We start from the raw sequence: 18708 nt of genomic DNA, 5'->3' as shown, positions 1-18708 counted from the left end.
GAATGCATGAAAAGAAACATTTCTGAATAAGCAAACTTCAAAAGAAAGGAAACATCCCAAAATGTTTTCTCTTCACACGCCAAAGAACAAATACAAGTCAAAAACAATCAACTGGAACACTTATAAAACTGGGCATTATTCAAGGATCTTTTCCTTTTACACTTTATCTCCTTAAACACGTGAAATTAGAAAATGCAGCCATAGCTCTTAAGGACTTCCCAGGTCTTTAGGAATTCCAGAATTCTTACTTTAGGCCCCGAAGCCTTTGCTTAAAAGCCAAGGGGAAAGGGAATGAATTGATCCTTTGCTTTATCACCCAAAACTAAATTAGTGCATTTAAGTCTGCAATTTGCTGATCAATCAATAAATCAATCATAACCACTGAGCGGCTGCTCTCAGCAGGGCACTCTATTAAGTGTTTGGGAGAATGCAATAGAGTTTGTAGACCTGCTCCTCCCCCTCTCCCTTCGCATCCCCTCAGCACTGTACTCGTCCGCTCAATTGTATATATTTTCATTACCTTATTTATTTTGTTAATGAGATGTACATTGCCTTGATTCTATTTATCTGCTATTGTTTTAATGAGATGCTCATCCCCTCGATTCTATTTATCGCCATTGTTTTTGTCTGTCCGTCTCCCCCGATCAGACCGTAAGCCCGTCAAAGGGCAGGGACCGTCTCTATCTGCTACCGACTTGTCCATTCCAAGCACTTAGTACAGTGCTCTGCACATAGTAAGCGCTCAATAAATACTATTGAATGAATGAATGACTGAAAGAATGAATATAGAACGTAGACGGGGTAAAGAGACACTAAAATAAAGTACAGCACTCATTCTTGAGGTCACTTTGTGACAAACACTCTACTGAGTGCCGGGAAAAGATGCAAGCGCATTGGATCACCTACAGACACTGGTTCACAGGGCACACCCCTAGTCTGAAGGGAAGGACAAAAAAAGACAAACTGGGAGGGAGTGGTTTAGTGGCTAGAGCATGGACCTGGTAATCAGAAGGACCTGGGTTCTAATCTCAGCTCTGCCATTTGTCTGCTGCGTGACCTTGGGCAAGTTAATTCACTTTTCTGGGCTTCAGTTCCCTCATCCGTATAATAGGGATTAAGAGTGTGAGCCCCATGTGGGACAGGGGCTGTGTCCAACTTGATTAACTTGTATCTACCCTAGTGCTTAGAACAGTGTTTGCCACATAGTAAGCAAGTATCGTAATTATTGTTATTATTATTATTACCAGTCAATCAACCGATATCATTTCTTGAGTGCTTAGTCCAGTATATGGTAATGGAATTAAATAAACAAGATCCCAGCCTTTAAGGAGCTTACAGTCTAGAGGTAAATAAAGAAAATCTTGTCAGGGTAAATAAAGAAAATAAACAAAAATTCAAAGGAACAATACCTAGCAAAGCAGTACCTGGCAGGGCCATCGTTGGTGGGAATGGTCAAAAACTTCTCAATGTCCTGTAACAGTTGTTAGAAGTCATTTCACTTCCTTGTTCCCAGAAAGAGGATTGCCCCACCAGCTATAGAGGGCAAGGAGGGAGGAGGTAAGTACCTTTTTTTATGGAAGTGGTTAAGCGCTTACTATGTGCCCAGCACTGTTCTAAGCACTGTAGTAGATGTAAGCTAATGTGGTTGGACACAGTCCATGTCCCACATGGGGCTCACAGTCTGAATCCCCATTTTAGAGATGAGGTAACTGAGGCACTGAGAATTGAAGTGACTTTCCCGAGGTCACTCAGCAGACAAGGTAGGGAGACGGGATTAGAACCCAGGTCCTTCTGACTACCATGTCCGGGGTCTACCCACTAGACCGAGCTGCTTCGGGCCCAGAAACCAGCCCAGGGATGTTGCAGGCTGGAGACTGTCTAGACTCAGCGGCTGAAGCCCCAATTAAATAAAACCTTTCGTGGCTCAGTGGAAAGAGCCCAGGCTTGGGAGTCAGAGGTCATGGGTTCGAATCTCAGCTCTGCCACTTCTCAGCTGTGTGACTGTGGGCAAGTCACTTGACTTCTCTGTGCCTCAGTTTCCTCATCTGTAAAATGGGGATTAACTGTGAGCCTCAGGTGGGACAACCTGATCGCCCCGTATCTCCCCCAGCGCTTAGGACAGTGCTCTGCACATAGTAAGCGCTTAACAAATACCAACATTATTATCAAGGCTCAAACCTTACAACAGAAAAAGCCATATCTTATGAATCCCTTCTTCCCTCTATGACTGCCATCTTTGACCACTTATCGATCAATCAATCCTATTCATTGAGCGCTCACTGGGTGCAGAGCACTGTACTAAGTGCTTGGGAAAGTTCAATAGCAGACCCATCCCCTGCCCTCGCGAGTTTATTTCTCACAGGGGGAGACAGACGTTAATATCAATAAATAAATCACAGATACGGGTATAAATTCTGTGGGGCTGGGCAGGGGGGTGAATAAATAGAGCAAGTCAGGGTGACACAGAAGGGAGTGGAGGAAAAGGAAGAGAGGGCTTAGTCAGGGAAGGCCTCTTGGAGGAGAGGTGCTTTCAATAAGGCTTTGAAGTAGGGGAGAGTCATTGTTTGTCAGGGAAGAAGAGGGAGGATTTCCAGGCCAGAGACAGGATGTGGGCGAGAGGCCGGCAGTGAGATTCATTAGACTGAGGCACAGTGGGTAGATTGGCATTAGAGGAGTGAAGTGTGTGGGCTGAGTTGCAGTAGGAGAGTAGAGAGGTGAGGTAGGAGGGGGCAAAGTGATTGAGGGCTTTAAAGATGATGGTAAGGGGTTTCCTTTTGATGTCCGGGTAGATGGGCAACCCACTGGAGGTTCTCGAGGAGGGGCGTGACATGTCCTGAACATTTCTGTGGAAAAATGATCCAGGCAGCAGAGGGAAGTATGGACTGTAGTGGGGAAAGACAGAAGGCAGGCAGGTCAGACGCAGAAAGCTAGGCGGGTTAGGTTAAGTGCTTGGATTAACGTAGTAGGAGTTTGGATCAATAACAATCATGGCATTTGTTAAGTGCTTACCGCGTTCCAGGCACTCTACTAAGTGCTGGGTGGATACGAGCAAATCGGGTTGGATACAGTCCCTGTCCCGAGTGGCGCTCGCAGTCTAAGTCCCCGTTTTACGGATGAGGTAACTGAGGCCCAAAGAAGTAAAGTGACTTGCCCCAGGTCACACAGCAGATAAATGGTGGAACCGGGATTAGAATACATAACCTTCTGATGCCCAGGACCGTGGTCTACCTGCTGCGCCATGCTGCTTCTGATGAAATGGAAAGGGTGGATTCTGGCAATGTTGTGAAGGCTGAACCCACAGGATTTGATGATGGATTGAATCTGTGGGTTGAATGAGAGAGAGGAGGTCAGGATAATGCCAACGTTACGGGCTTATAATAATAATAATAATGTTGGTATTTGTTAAGCGCTTACTATGTGCCGAGCACTGTTCTAAGCGCTGGGGTAGACACAGGGGAATCAGGATGGCCCACGTGGGGCTCACAGTCTTAATCCCCATTTTACAGACGAGGGAACTGAGGCCCAGAGAAGTTAAGGGACTTGCCCACAGTCACACAGCTGACAGGTGGCAGAGCTGGAATTCGAACTCATGACCTCTGACTCCAAAGCCCGGGCTCTTTCCACTGAGCCACGCTGCTTCTCTAATAAGACTTATAAGACAGAAAGGATGGTGCTGCCGTCTTCAGTGATGGGAAAGTCAGGGAAAGGACAGGGTTTGGGTGGGAAGATGAGAAGTTGTCTTTTTGAGGTTACGTTTCAGGTGATGGCAGGACATCCGAGGAGAGATGTCTTGAAGGCCGGAAGCAAATCCGAGACCGCAGAGAGGGAGAAAGATCAGGGCTGGAGATGGAGATTTAGAAATCATTCTCCTAGAGGAGGTAGTTGCAAATGGCTCTGTCCTAAAAAAGAAACCTTCCCTCGATCCCACAGCTCCCCCCAGTTATCACCCTATCTGCCCCCCACCATTTTCCCGCAAACTCCTTGTGCGAGTTTTCTACATCCTCTGCCTCAGTTTCCTCTCTGTACTGGAATTCTTCTATCCCACCACCAGCCCCCTGTTCACATCCTCCCTTTGCTATAGGCCCCCTCTCACTTTAGCTCCACCAATCCACCACTTTCCCCATCAAGACCACCCTAAAATCCCATCTTTTCCAAAGACCTTCCCTGACTAAAGCCTCAGTTACTCATCCATTCTCGACTCGCCACTGATTATTCGATCACTCACATTCACCGAGCGCTTACTGTGTGCAGAGCACTGTACTCAGCACTTGGAAGACTACAGTACATCCCAGTTGATAGGCATGTTCCTTGCCCACGACAAGCTTACGGTCTAGAGGTGGAGACGGATCTTAATATAAAAAAATAAATTGCAGATATACACAGGTGCTGTGGGGCTGAGGGAGGGGGTGAGAAAAGGGTTCAAATCCAAGTAGAAGGGTGACACAGAAGGGAGTGGGAGAAGGTGAAATTAGAGGTTCATCAGGAAAGGTCTCATGACTACACTTGGCTGTGTCCCTCTTAAACACACTGATACTCACCCTAGCCACACAGCACTTGCGTAAATAATCATATATTCTACTATTCTCGCCTCAGGCTCACACCTGGACGGTTTCCAGTCCTCTACCAGTCTCAGCTATGGGAGGGAGATTCAAACAGAGGCTTATCAATTCCCTTCCTAGCTTGGCCAATAGCTAGCAAGTGGAGGGCCATCTGCCACAAGTCAAAACTCACCCCTGCCGGGCAGCAGCAGCAGGGGAGAGAATCGAGGGCGAAGACTCAGGTTCACTGAGCGGAAGGAGGCAATGATAAACCACCTCCGTATTTTTACCAAGAAAACTCTGTGGATCCACTACCAGAACGATTGCAGATGCAAGTGGGGCGTTCTGGGAGAGACAGATGAGTCCATGACGTCGCTGTGGGTCAGAGACGACGTGACGGCGTAAGACAAGACTCTATACTATTTCTCAGTGTAAGTAGAGAGTATAAATCTACTATTAACTAGAGTATTCATTCATTCATTCAATAGTATTTATTGAGCGCTTACTATGTGCAGAGCACTGTACTAAGCGCTTGGAATGTACAAATGGGTAACAGATAGAGACAGTCCCTGCCCTTTGACGGGCTCACGGTCTAATCGGGGGAGACGGACAGACGAGAACAAGGGCAATAAATAAAATCAAGAACATCCTTGTATTCTAATATTACCCTAATCTGTAATTTATTTTAATGTATGTCTCCCCCTATAGACTCTAAACTCCCTGTGAGCCGGGATTACATCTACCAACTCTTTGATACCTGTATTTTCCCAAGTCCTTAATACAAGTGCTCTTCTCACAATAAATCCTTAGTAAATACCACCGGTCGACTGATAGATTTGTACTTTAGGGAGCACTGTCCTCCTGGTGAAGTGAGTCTTCACTTAACACTATTTACTATTTGATCTCTGGGTGCTTCAAAAAGAGGAACAGCGATCAAATTAGTGACAATTAAGGACAGAATGATCAATCACTCAGTGGTATTTATTTTGTGTCCTTCACAGTCTGCAGTGCCAGGAGCAATTCTATCATGCTGCCTCCTTGCATGTTTACTAAAGCCAAGCCAATGGTGTTTAAATGCAAGGAGAGAAAACAATAACAAAAAACAAACAAGTCAACAAAAGGAGTCTGGATACTAGTAAGCCAGGGCAAAGAAGAAGAGGAAATTAGGCAAAGTTAAAACCCACATGGGCAAAGAGATTCACAGATGCTGAACTTGACGACGGGATTTTCTCAGAATGGGGAGTGGGGAGTTTGACCAACAATCATTTCTATTTTTGCTATTTTTAAATGGTATTTATTAAACACTTACTAAGTTTCAGGCACCGTTCTAAGTACTGGGGTAAATGCAAGATCCTCCGGTAGGACACTGTGTCTACCCCACATAGGGCTCACAGGATTAATTCCCATTTTACAAGTGAGGTAACTGAGGCACAAAAAAGTTAAGTTACTTGTCTAAGTCACTTAGCTGACAAATGGCAGAGGTGGGAATAAATCTAGGTCCTCTGACTTCCAGGCCCATGATCTTTCTACTAGGACATGCTGCTTTCCGCCCTGTGTCCGGCTGAGGTTGTCTCTTGATGCACAGTTCCACTGTCCACCTGCTGGGTCTAGGGCCATTTTAGTTTCTACTTGAGAGAGAGGAAATGAACGGGAGAATCTTCCTTCATATGGTAAGATTTTAGAAGGGTATTAAGGTTGGGTAGAGCAGTAGCCTGAGACTCCCTGAAAGAAGGGAGGATGTATCAAAGTAGTCAAAGGTGGGCAAGGCACAGTGAGAAGGTTAGTGTTGAAGGAGTGAAGAATATATATTGCCCTGAAGTGGTTGACAAGAATGGATAAGAACGAGGGCTCAGATGATAATAATGATTATGGTATTTAAGCGCTTACTCAGTGCCAAGCAGTGTTCTAAGTGCCGGGGTAGATACAAGGTTAATCAGGTTGTCCTACGTGGGACTCACAGTCTTAATCCCCATTTTACAGGTAGGATAACAGGCACAGAGAAGTGAAATGGCTTGCCCAAGGTCACACAGCAGACAACTGACAGAACAGCGATTGGAACCCATGTCCTCTGACTCCCAAGCCCCAGGTTTTTCCACTAAGCCACGCTGCTTCTCTAAAATGGAGATGGAGAAATGAGATGGAGAGCTTGGAAGGTGATGGTTTTTTGATGGAGGAAAAAGGAGAGCATCATGAAATGGAGATTTTTTTGTTTCCATTTTCTCCATTTCAAGATGGGGACGTGTTTTCAAAGCGAGTACTGGAGCTTCCGTTTATTTACCAGGGAAGTGAGGAGACTAGTTGTTGGGGAAACCGTAATAACAAAGATGAAATAGAAACAGCAGCATGATGGGCCTGAGGCCCCACGCCACTTAAATGTGAATCAAATGTGTCAAGCATTTTTCAAAACCTTTGCCAGTGGCCCAGGCTCCCTTGCCCACTGCCCCCTTTCCTGTTTGCATAACCACTTTCCACATCTGGACCTCTAATTTAATGTAGAAAATAGGGGAAGGAAAAATCTTGGGAATAGCGTAGAGCATTTAATCTAGAGAAGAAAGGACCGAGGCAGTGAGAGTTCAGAAATAGACAGGGTTCTACTTTACATCAGAATTACCATGCTTCTAGGGCGGAAAATACAAGGTACACTTTCTCAGAACTTCGGTGGCGTCCAGAGACTGCTAAATTAACTCAGCCTCTCTGATTGAAATGTCAACACCATCTGGGGAGAGCATATTTAACCTGATCTCCAGATTTCATACTTCCCAGCCGCTAACAAGAACACTCACTAGCAAAGATCGCATTCACGCGGTTCTCATCATACTGGATAATCCACGGACCTGGGATTCTAAAACCAGCTCCGCCACTTGTCTGCTGTGTGACCTTGGGCAAGTCACTTCACTTCTCGGGGCCTCAGTTACCTCCTCTGTAAAATGGCGATGGAGACCGCGAGACTCATGTGTGGACAGGGACCGTGTCCAACCTGATAAAGTTGTATCTACCCCTGGCACATAGTAAGTGCTCGGCAAATACCCCAGTTATCATTATCATTATTGAGTTTCACTGGGGTTGGTCACTCCGAAACGGAACGGCTTCTGGTCCATTTCATTTCCCTTGCTGTGGCTCCTGGATGGAGTAGCAGTAATTTGGAACGGCCCTGAAGCCAGTTGGCACCAAATCCAACCCTCTTCTATCATCTCTGGCCAGGATATTGTGAAAACTCAAGAGAAGTGGGTGGCCTCCACATGCTATCAGCATCTGGAATTATTTCCGCCTTCAAATTCATCAGATTAGTAATTTCCACCTCCCCTGGTCTTGTCATTCCAACATTTGGGCTTAACACGCATATGCATGCGCAAATTTTAGATGCTCCTCTTATCTATCCTTTTTCCATTAATTACGACATTTATTAGGAGAAGCAGTGTGGCCTGGTGGATAGAGCATGGACCTGGGAGTCAGGAGGACCTGGGTTCTAAGCCCAACTCTACCGCTCGGCTGCTGGGTGACCTTGGGGAAGTCACTGCACTTTGCCTCAGTTACCTCACCTATAAAATGGGGATTAAGAGTGTGAGCCCCATGTGGGACAGGGACTATGTTTAACCTGATCAGCTTGTATCTATCCCAGGACTTAGAACGGTACCTGGTGCATTTTAAGCATTTAACAAATACCATAATAGTAATAAATAATATAATAATAATAAAAATAGCACTTACTATCTTTTCTCTCTACATTGTAAACTCAGGGGGGCCATGGAGCATGCCTATAAAATCTGCTGTATTCTCCCACGCACTTAATGCAGTTGCTCTGGACTGTAAACTCACTCTGGGCCGGGAATGTGTCTGTTATACTGTTGCGTTGTACTCTCCCAAGTGCTTGGTACAGTGTCCTGCACAAGTAAGTTCTCAATAAATACTACTGATTGCTCTGAACACGGTAAGTTTTCAATAAATACCACTGATTGATTTTTCCCTCCTGCTCCCACTCTATGTATACAATTCATATCTTTTTGCCCCCCTGTTAGATTGCAAACTCTTCGAAGGCAGGCACCATACCTTTTTCTTTTACTGTCTCCTCAAATCCCACTTCCGGCCTGTTGCTGGAAAACCTAAATGATGTCTGTTGGGGCTGTGCCACTGTCTCCTGTGTGATTTTGAGCAGGTCACTTCACTTCTCTGGGCCTCAGTTACCTCATCTGTAAAATGGAGATTAGGACTGTGAGCCCCAGGTGGGACGGGGACCGTGTTCAAGCTGATGATGTACCTCAGGGCTCAGAACAGTGCCCGTCACATAATAAGCGCTTAACAAATACCATAAAAAAACCAACCCAATACATAAGGCGCATTTTGGACTAGACCGGCTCATAAGGAAATCCCAAACTGGATGGTTAACGTGGGCATTAAAGACCACTGAGGCTACCTGGGCAGCTCTCTTGGCCAGTGCTCACCGGTTGAAGACATGACAGCCCAGTAGCCGCACTCTGGTGCAATCACTCGGGCAGTAATTAGATTTTGGAGCTAAAATTCTACATGCGCTTGGCAATGTGGTGCATCCCTGGCTCATCTTGGCTCATACTATCAAGTCGTCTCCAACCCACAGGGACTCCATGGACACATCTCTCCCAGAATGCCCCACCTCCATCTGCAATCCTTTCGATAGTGTATCCATATAGTTTTCTCGGTAAAGAATGCGGAAATGGTTTGCCCTTGCCTTCTTCCGTGCAATGTCTCCATCCTAGACTCTCCTCCAGGCCGCTGCTGCACAGCACAGTGAGTTTTGACTAGTAGCAGATGGCCTTCCACCCGCTAGCCACTGGCCAAGTGAGGAATGGAATGAGTAGGCCTCTGCTCGACTCTCCCTCCTGTAACTGAGACTGGTAGAGTACTGGAAACCCTCCAGGTGCCATCCTGAGAGGACACCCCCGACTACCTACTTACTTATTTACTCCTTGACCCAGAAGGAACACGACTAGAAAGATGACGACGGTATTCATTGACCATCAGAAGTGGTCAAACACTGTTCTAAGCACTGGGGTAGGCACAGATTAATCAGGTGGGACAAAGTCCATGTCTCAAGCGGGGTTCACAGTCTTAATCCCCATTTTACAGATGAGGGAACCCAAGGCACAGGGAAGTCAAGTGACTTACTCTAGGTCATACAGCAAACAAGTACCAGAGCGAGGACTAGAACCCGCATCCTTCTGACTCCAAAACCAGTGCTCTATCAACTAGGCCATGCTGCTTCTCACGTGGAAGTCAGTCAGTTGTATTTATTGAGAGCTTACAGTGTGCAGAGCACTGTACTAAGAACTTGGGAGAGCACCATGTAACTCATTCTTTGCCTACAATGAGTTTACAGTCTAGAGCGGAGGGACAGTCTAGAGGGACTCAAAGGGATGAGAGAGTGCAATCAAAACTGCATTAACCACTATCACTTTAATCGGCATCATTACTGGTATTTATTAAGCATTTTCTGTGTGCAGAGCATTGTACTAAGCACCTGGGAGAGTACAATACAACAGAATTGGTGGACACATTCCCTGCCCATATCGACCTTACTGTCTAGAAGGACTTAAGAAGAAAGTAGAGAAAATTGTTAAAAGGCAGGACATTTCACTCTGAAGACCAGTCATTTTATAATCAAATCTGACCTACAGTTTTGGTATTTTGGAAACAGTGGTGTGACCACTATAGTTTGGGGTTAGGTTTTACGGTTGTCTTGACATTCTTTCACTGTTATTTTGTTGTCACTAGAGTGGAGAAGTCCAAGAAGAAAGTGCAAGGATGGTGTGTACCTTCAGGTACTTAGTTGCAGACCTAGAAGCTATATTTAGGGGAATGAAAATTTTCACCATTATATCCCAACAAGACTTCCGACCCTTTTCTAAGGCTCTTTGTTAGAACACAAAAGAAAACCGGGGAACTTTGTAGCACTTCAGTACATTTACCCAAATCTCACTCCTTACATTTACCAAAATCTCACTCCTTTAGTGGAGATAAATCGTGCTCTATCCACTAGGCCACGCTGCTTCTCATGTGGAAATCAAGTCAGTCAGTCAATTGTACTTATTGAGTGCTTACGGGTTTCTTTTTTACAGAGAATCTGGCATCAAAATCGGCTTAGGTTTAGGTTTAGGAAGTTTGCTTAATGCTTCAAACTGTTGCCCGGGGATTGGGGATTTGGTAACAATAAAAACGAAATAAGAATTCAAATACCTTGAGTCATGGGCAGGTCTCATGAATGTTAAGACTTTTGAGAAATTAGGGAAATCCAATTTATATTGTTTCGATTCTTGGTGTGTGTTGGGGGGGGGGAGGGGTAGGTGGCACTGACAGCCCAATAAGCCTCCTTTATTAGTTTCACTGTAACTTTACATGTTACAGTCATCTGTTTGTTCAATCCTCAGCAGCGTGGCTCAGTGGAAAGAGCACGGACTTGGGAGTCAGAGTTGTGGGTTCTAACCCCGCCTCCGCGGCTTGTCAACGTTGCGGCTTTGAGCGAGACACTTAACTTCTCTGTGCCTCAGTTGCCTCATGTGTAAAATGGGGATTAAGACTGTGAGCCCCATGTGGGACAACCTAATCACCTTGTATATAACCCAACGCTTAGAACAGTGCTTGGCACATAGCGTGCGCTTAACAAATACCGGCATTATTACTATTAGTTCTAGAATGGAGAGAGCCAAGTATTTACGCATTAGCTCGTTCTTCCTGAATTGATAAGGAACCAGGAAATTGAGCAGAAGCCAAATTCCTAAATTCCTCAACATATGCCCTTGGGTGGCTTCCAGTGGGACACCTCTAAGAATTTTGTTTTTCTATAGAAACAAAAATTGTATGAGGTAAGAATGACCCTAAACATGGATTCCTTCCGTTTCCCTTCCTTAGAAATACAAAATGACCAGCAGTTAAAGCAGGGAATGGACATACTCAACTCACAGTAAGAATATGAAACATAATGATGGGTCTGGGGAATATTATAATGTATTTATTGTGAAACACTTCATGTAAGAGTAATGATTGTATTGCTGTTGAGTAATAGTGCACTAAGCGATCACACAAGTAATATACTGCAACGTGTTGAAACCATATTCGGGGCCACGGATGATGAAAAGATGATTATAAAGAGTGATGTATTCTTGGAAAGTGTCCTCATTTGATAGTTTGTAGAAACTGGAAAAAAGAGAAAATGTTTATTTGGTTGAAATCATTTGTAAAATGCCTATCCCTCTGAACTACACTGGGAAAAAATAGGGACTCTTTAGTTCTTTTCAGTGTTTGTATAAATACATCAGGAACTGGGCAGAACAAAAAATTTGAAACAGTTGCTACTCTGGGGCCTGAAAATCCAATTAGGGTTTTGCAATCTAATTCAAGTCCTTACAGATACTCGTTTGAAAAGTTAATGAGTCAGGAGCCACTCAAACCCAACTTTTCATTCCCCGAACCTGGGGTGGTCAACGACTTTTTTTTTTTTTAATGGTATTCGTTAAGTGCTTACTATGTGGCAGAGAGTGTACTAAGAGCTGGAGTGGATACAACCTAATCAGATTGGACACAGTCCCTGTCCCACACGGGCTCACAGTCAATCTCCGTTTGACAGATGAGGTAACTGTAGCACAAAAGTTAAATGACATGCCCAAAGTCACACAGCAGACAAATGGCAAAGCTGGAATTAGAACCCAGATCCTTTCGACTCCCAGGCCCAGGCTCTAACCAGTAGGCCGTGCTGAACGTTCTTCGCGCAGTTTCTAGGTCTGGGTATCAATCAGTGGTATTTATTGACAGCTAACTGTATGAATTGCACTGAACTAGGGAGTTGGGAAAGTAGATATTTGGCTTGGGAGCTAAAAACAGGAACAAAATGGCATTCATTCATTCATTCAATAGCATTTATTGAGCGCTTACTATGTAATAATAATAAGAATGTTGGTATTTGTTAAGCGCTTACTATGTGCAGAGCACCGTTCTAAGCGCTGGGGTTGACACAGGGGAATCAGGTTGTCCCACGTGGGGCTCACAGTCTTAATCCCCATTTTACAGATGAGGTCACTGAGGCACGGAGAAGTGAAGTGACTCGCCCACAGTCACGCAGCTGACAAGTGGCAGAGCTGGGATTCGAACCCATGACCTCTGACTCCAAAGCCCGTGCTCTTTCCACTGAGCCACGCTATGTACAGAGCACTGTACCAAGTGCTTGGAATGTACAAATCAGTAACCGATAGAGACAGTCCTGCCCTTTGACGGACTTTCAGTCTAATCGGGGGAGACGGGCAGACGAGAACGATAGCAATAAATAGAATCAAGAAAGCAGTAAATAGAATCAAGTAGCAATAAATAGAATCAGGACCGGGGCCTCCCGCGTGGCAGACAAGAATTCTACCACTGAACCATTCTCACAGTTTGCTTTTGGTAAGTTAATTTTATAACCGATTTAACTTACTGAAATCAGTCAATAAATAGTATTTATTATGTATGTATTAGACTGTAAGCCCGTCAGAGGGCAGGGACTGTCTCTATCTGTTACCGATTTGTACAGTCCTGGCGCCTAATACAGTGCTCTGCACACAGTAAGCGCTCAATAAATACTATTGAATGAATGAACGTACTGTGTGCAGAACACCGAACTAAGCACTCAGGAGTGTAGAGTGGGATTGGTAGACACGGTGCCTACCCTCAAAGAGCTTACAGTCTGGTGCGTGAGCAAAACATTTATTACAGATAGGAAAATATACCTCTCCAGGCCCATCCTCTTTCCTTCTCTGCAATTTCCCACTTCCTCTTTGGCTCTGGGATGTCACTTCTTGCAAACCCTGACAATACCTCAACCTTAAACAAGCCCAAAACAGAAGTCCTCATTTTCCCACCCCATTCTTATCCTTCCCCAGACTTTTACATCACAGGAGACACCACCAGCATCCTCTAGACCCTAAGCGCACTGTGGACAGGGAATGTGTCCGTTTACTGTTATGCTGTATTCTCCCAAGCCTTTCGAGCAACGCTTTGCAAACAAAAAGGGCCTAACGCATGCAACTGAATGAATGGATCACCTCTGTTACACATGAGAAACAGCATAGCGTAGTGGAAAAAGCACGGGCTTGGGAGTCAGAGAACCTGGGTTCTAAAACCCAACTCCTCCATTTGCCTGTTGTGTGACCTTGGACAAGTCATTTAGCCTCCCTGTGCCTCAGCTCCCTCAGCAGCATGCCGTGGTGGCTAAATCACCAGCAGCGGAGTCAGAGGTTCATGGGTTCTAATCCCGGCTCTGCTGCTCTTCTGCTGTGTGACCTTGGGCAAATCACTTCACTTCTCGTGGCCTCAGTTACCTCATCTGTAAAACGGAGATTGAGACTGTGAGCCCCATGCGGGACAGGGACTGTGCCCGACCAATTTGCTCGTATCCACCCCAGCATTTAGTAGAGTGCCTAGACCATAATAAGTGCTTAACAGATACCATAATTAGTCCAGTGCTTAGAACATTGCTTGGCACATAGTAAACGCTTAACAAATGCTGTAATGATTATTATCTATAAAATGGGGATTCAACACCTCTTCTCCCTTCTAGGTTGTGACCTCCAGATGGGTCAGGGCCTGTGTGTCCTCAGTGCTTATCTTGTAGGGTTCAATAAGGGCTTGGCAAACAGAAAGTGCTTAAAAAACGCCACTGTCAATATTACTATTATTCAACCCTTATATTCAACCTGTCACCAAATACTGTCAGTTCTACCTTCACAACCTCTGAGAATCCTCTCCTTCCAAACTACCACCATGCTGGTCCAAACACTTCCATCTTTACTGCATCACTGGCCTCCCTCCTGTATCTCCTTTCTCCAGGCCACATCTCACCCAGCTGCCCGGATTATTTTTCCGCAGTCCACGATTCCTCACTCCTCAAAAGCCATTCACCTCCTCGTCAAAAAGAAGCTCCTTTCCATTATGCATAAGTAGTGGAAATAGTATTTATTAAGACTTACTCTATGCAGAGCACGGTATTAAGCCCTCAAAGAGAATACACAGGTGGGAATTCGATGTGGTCCTTGTCCTTCATGGGGCTCGATTTTTTTTTTTTAAATGGTATTTGTTAAGTGCTTACTTCACCAGATACTGTACTGGAGATTGAAGCTAATCAGATTGGACCCAGTCCGTGTCCCACCCAGAGTTCCCAGTCTTAATCCCCAGTTGAAGGTACTGAGACAGAGATAAATTAAGTGATTTGCCCAAGGTCACACAGTAGACAAGAGGCAGAGCTGGGATTAGAACTCAGATCCTTTGATTCCCATGCTCATGGTCCTTCCATTAGTCTACGTTGCCTAATTTAGGCACTCAGTCAGCAATACCGGCCTTCACACTTCACTCCTCTAACACCGATCTCTTTATTGTACCTTCATCTCGTGGCTCAGCGGAAAGAGCACGGACTTTGGAGTCGGAGGGCATGGGTTCGAATTCCGGCTCTGCCACTTGTCAGCTGTGTGACCGTGGGCAAGTCACTTCACTTCTCTGGGCCTCAGTGACCTCATCTGTAAAATGGGGATTAAGACTGTGAGCCCCACGTGGGACAACCTGATTCCCCTGTGTCTACCCCAGCGCTTAGAACAGTGCTCTGCACATAGTAAGCGCTTAACAAATACCAACATTATTATTATTATTATTATTATAATCTCCTCTCCTCTCACCCCCTACCCTTCGCCAAGGTGGATCCAATTTTCACTAGGAAACAGAAAAGAAGTCAAGGAACTTGAATCTTAATCCTTCAAGCACTTGATATTCACCCACCTTCATCTGCACAGAACTTATACACATATCTTTAAATTATCTATTATAGATTATTTATTTATATTAGTGTCCGTCTACTGTAGACAGCAAGCTCATTGTGGGCAGGGAACATGTCTGCCAACTCTGTTGCTTCTACTCTCCCAAAGGCTTGGTACAGTGCTCTACATATAGTAAGCACTCAATAAATATCACTGATTGATTGATTGATTGATTGATTGAAGGAAGTTGTCTATGGCATCTTCCCTGACCTAGTGTTTATACATTCTAAATCAAGGAATCCTACGCACTTACACACAAACACACAATGGTCCTTGAAGTTTGAAGATAATACTACTGACCGTGATTACTCGTCACTTGAGAAGCTTAGTGGATAGAGAAAGGGCCCGTGACTCAGACGGTCTTGGGTTCTAATCCTGTCCACCACTGGAGGGCTGTGTGGCCTTGGGCCTTCATTTCTCTGTGCCTCAGTGACCTCATCTGCAAAATGGGGATTAGGGCTGTGAGCCCCATGAGGGACAGGGACTGTGACCATCCCAATTTACTTGTAAGCACCCCAGCGCTTAGTACAGTGCCTAGAACACTTAGTTAGTGCTTAACAATTACCATAAATGGGTGAGAGGACAGTGGCGTCCGCTGCTAGTGAGGGCTTAGTGACACTCTGTTCTACCACCAGAGCCTTCTCCGGCTCTCCCTACCAGCTGGTTCCCTTCCTATGCCACTGTACTCAAGGAAACCAAAACAGAGAGTGTGGAAGGCTCAGCGTAACCCATTACCACGACTGCACAATGCAATTAAAGCCTATATTCTGCCGGTAGTAGGAGATACCTTTCTCTTTTAAATCATGCATTACCGATTGACCTAGTGGAGGGAGAACAGAACGGAGAATCGGGAGAGCCGGGCACTTACAAACGAATCAGGTTGGATGAAGTCCTTGTCCCCTGTGGGACTCACAGTCTTAATCCCCTTTTTACAGATGAGGTAAACGAGGCACAGGGAAGTTAAGGGACTTACCCAAGGACACCGGGACGATATATGGCAGAGTGGTGATTTGAACCCAGGTCCTCTGACTCCCAGGCCCATGCTCCTTCCACTAGGCCATGCTGCTTCTCTATTACTGATGGTGTCTCACTGCCACCAGTAACAACTTCAAGCAGGACAACTTGACTATTACTGACAGTGATGTTTTCTCACCGTGCACAGGTGAGGCTAATAAAATCATCAACTCTCCCGCTCACAGGGTGAGAATGTAGATTCCCCTTCCTGCTGTTATAGCTGTTTTCCTCCTCTTGGTGTCTCAGATTTCCCCCAATCAATTCTGGTGGTTATACACCAGGCAAACTAACGTTTCGTGATTTCTGCCTCCCGCTGTTCCCTATTTTAGCCCCTTATTAGAGGTCGTGCTTCGTTGTGCCGGGATGGTGTTTCTTGTGCACTAGGGAAGCAGCGTGGCTCAGTGGAAAGAGCCTGGGCTTCGGAGTCAGAGGTCATGGGTTCGACTCCCGGCTCCGCCACTTGTCAGCTGTGTGACTGTGGGCGAGTCACTTCACTTCTCTGGGCTTCAGTTACCTCATCTGTAAAATGGGGATTAACTGTGAGCCTCACGTGGGATGACCTGATTACCCTGTATCTCCCCCAGCGCTTAGAACAGTGCTCTGCACATAGTAAGCGCTTAACAAATACCAATATTACTACTATTATTATTGTGCCCATCATTTGGCACAAGAATACCCCGTGCATATGAAACGTTACAGTGGTGTTCTTTGCCCTACCTGTACCATTAATGAGCAAAAAGAGAATTCAAAACTGCTCCACGCTGATCCAAGAACTCATCGTATCCCGCCTCGACTACTGCATCAGCTTCTCTGTGGACTTCCTGCCTTTCTCTCCCCACTCCAATCCTTACTTTGCTCTGCTGCCTGGATCATTTTAATGAAAGACTGTCTGAGCCTTATCTACCCATTCTTCAAAAATCTCCAGTGGTGGCCAATCCATCTCTGCAACCAACAGAAACTCCTCATTGTCTGTTTTAAGGCTCTCAATAAGCTCTCCCCTCCTATCCTCCTCTCTCAGGGTCGCATCTGGAGAGTTTCCAGTAGTCTTTCAGTCTCGAATATGGGAGGGAGAGTCAAGCAGAGGCCTATCCATTCCATTCCTAGCTTGGCCGGTGGCTAGCGAGTGGAAGACAATCTGCTACGAGGCAAAACTCCCCTGTGCTGGGCAGCAGCGGAAGGGGAGAGAGTCGTGGGTGGAGACTCAAGTTTTCTGTGCGGAAAGAGGCAATGGTAAACCGCTTCCATAATTTTACCGAGAAAACTCTCTGGATCCACTACCAGAATGATTGCAGATGGAGGTGGGGCTTTCTGGGAGAGATGTATCCGTGACGTTGCTATGGGTCAGAGACAACTCGACAGCATAAGACTCCTACCCTACCTCCCAGATTTCCTACTGACCCCTAATCCAAATACTCCACTCCTCTAATGCCGCCCTACTCACTGTATCTCAAAACTCACCTATCCCACCTCCAAACCCTTGCCCACATCCTTTCTGTGGCCTGGACCTCTCTGCCCGTTCATAGCCAACAGTCCACCGCCCTTCCCACTTACAAAATCCTCCTAAAATCACAGGTCCATGAGGCATTCCTTCAATCAGCCTTCATTTCCCCTAAGGAGAAGCAGCGAGGCTTAGTGGAAAGAACGCAGGCTTGGAGTCAGAGGTCGTGAGTTCTAATCCCAGCTCTGTCACTTAGCTGTGTGACTTTGGGCAAGTCACTTCTCTGTGCCTCAGTTACCTCATCTGTAAAATGAGGATTAAGACCGTGAGCCCCACGTGGGACAACATGATTACCTTCTATCTATCCCAGTGATAAGAACAGTGCTTGGCATATAGTAAGCGCTTCACAAATACCATAATCATTATTATTATCACTATCCACATATTTTTGTAAAATGCTTCTATTTATCTATTTCCCTATCCGTAATTGATTTTGATGTCTACAGTACCATAGTCTATAAACTCCTTGTGGTCAGAGGTGGCACATGCTCTAGGCACCTATGGTGGGCAGAGCCTTGTTCTTAAACTATGTGTAGAACACTCTACTGGGCAGCTGGAGCATGTGGAATATTTTGCTAACACACTGTGTGCAGAACACTATGCAGAGAATCAGCATGGTTTGGTGGATAGAGCACAGGACTGGAAGTCAGAAGGCCCTGGGTCCTAATTCCAGCTCTGCCACATGTCTGACGTGTGACCTCGGGCAGGTTGTTCAACTTATCTGAGACTCAGTTACCTCATCTTTAAAATGGGGATTAAGAGTGTGAGCCCCATGTTGGACAGGGTCTATGATTCCCCCAACCTGATTCCCCAGTGCTTAAAACAGTGCTTGGCACATAGCAAGCACTGAAGAAGT

The 18708-nt window shown here is 45.6% G+C and overlaps 1 long non-coding RNA gene and 2 other non-coding genes across 3 annotated transcripts in view; 1 reads left to right on the top strand and 2 right to left on the bottom strand.

Annotated features, from left to right (window-relative positions):
- Window positions 1-9309: 9309 nt before the first annotated feature.
- On the bottom strand, window positions 9310-9447 carry LOC114810493. The gene has a single exon (XR_003758192.1). It is a non-coding gene; the product is annotated as a small nucleolar RNA SNORA7 (small nucleolar RNA).
- A 2082-nt stretch (window positions 9448-11529) lies between these two features.
- LOC114810198 overlaps window positions 11530-18708 on the bottom strand; it is a 57824-nt gene continuing 50645 nt past the window's right edge. The window contains exon 3 of the long non-coding RNA XR_003757924.2: window positions 11530-11702. This is a non-coding gene — a long non-coding RNA (uncharacterized LOC114810198). The remainder of the gene's footprint in view (window positions 11703-18708) is intronic.
- LOC114810619 lies at window positions 17363-17500 on the top strand. Its single transcript, XR_003758315.1, has one exon. It is a non-coding gene; the product is annotated as a small nucleolar RNA SNORA7 (small nucleolar RNA).

Source organism: Ornithorhynchus anatinus, chromosome 3 (assembly GCF_004115215.2).
Source record: "Ornithorhynchus anatinus isolate Pmale09 chromosome 3, mOrnAna1.pri.v4, whole genome shotgun sequence".
Lineage (NCBI taxonomy): Eukaryota > Metazoa > Chordata > Mammalia > Monotremata > Ornithorhynchidae > Ornithorhynchus > Ornithorhynchus anatinus.
Note: the sequence above shows the minus strand (reverse complement) of the source record. Positions and strands in the feature narration are given on the sequence as shown.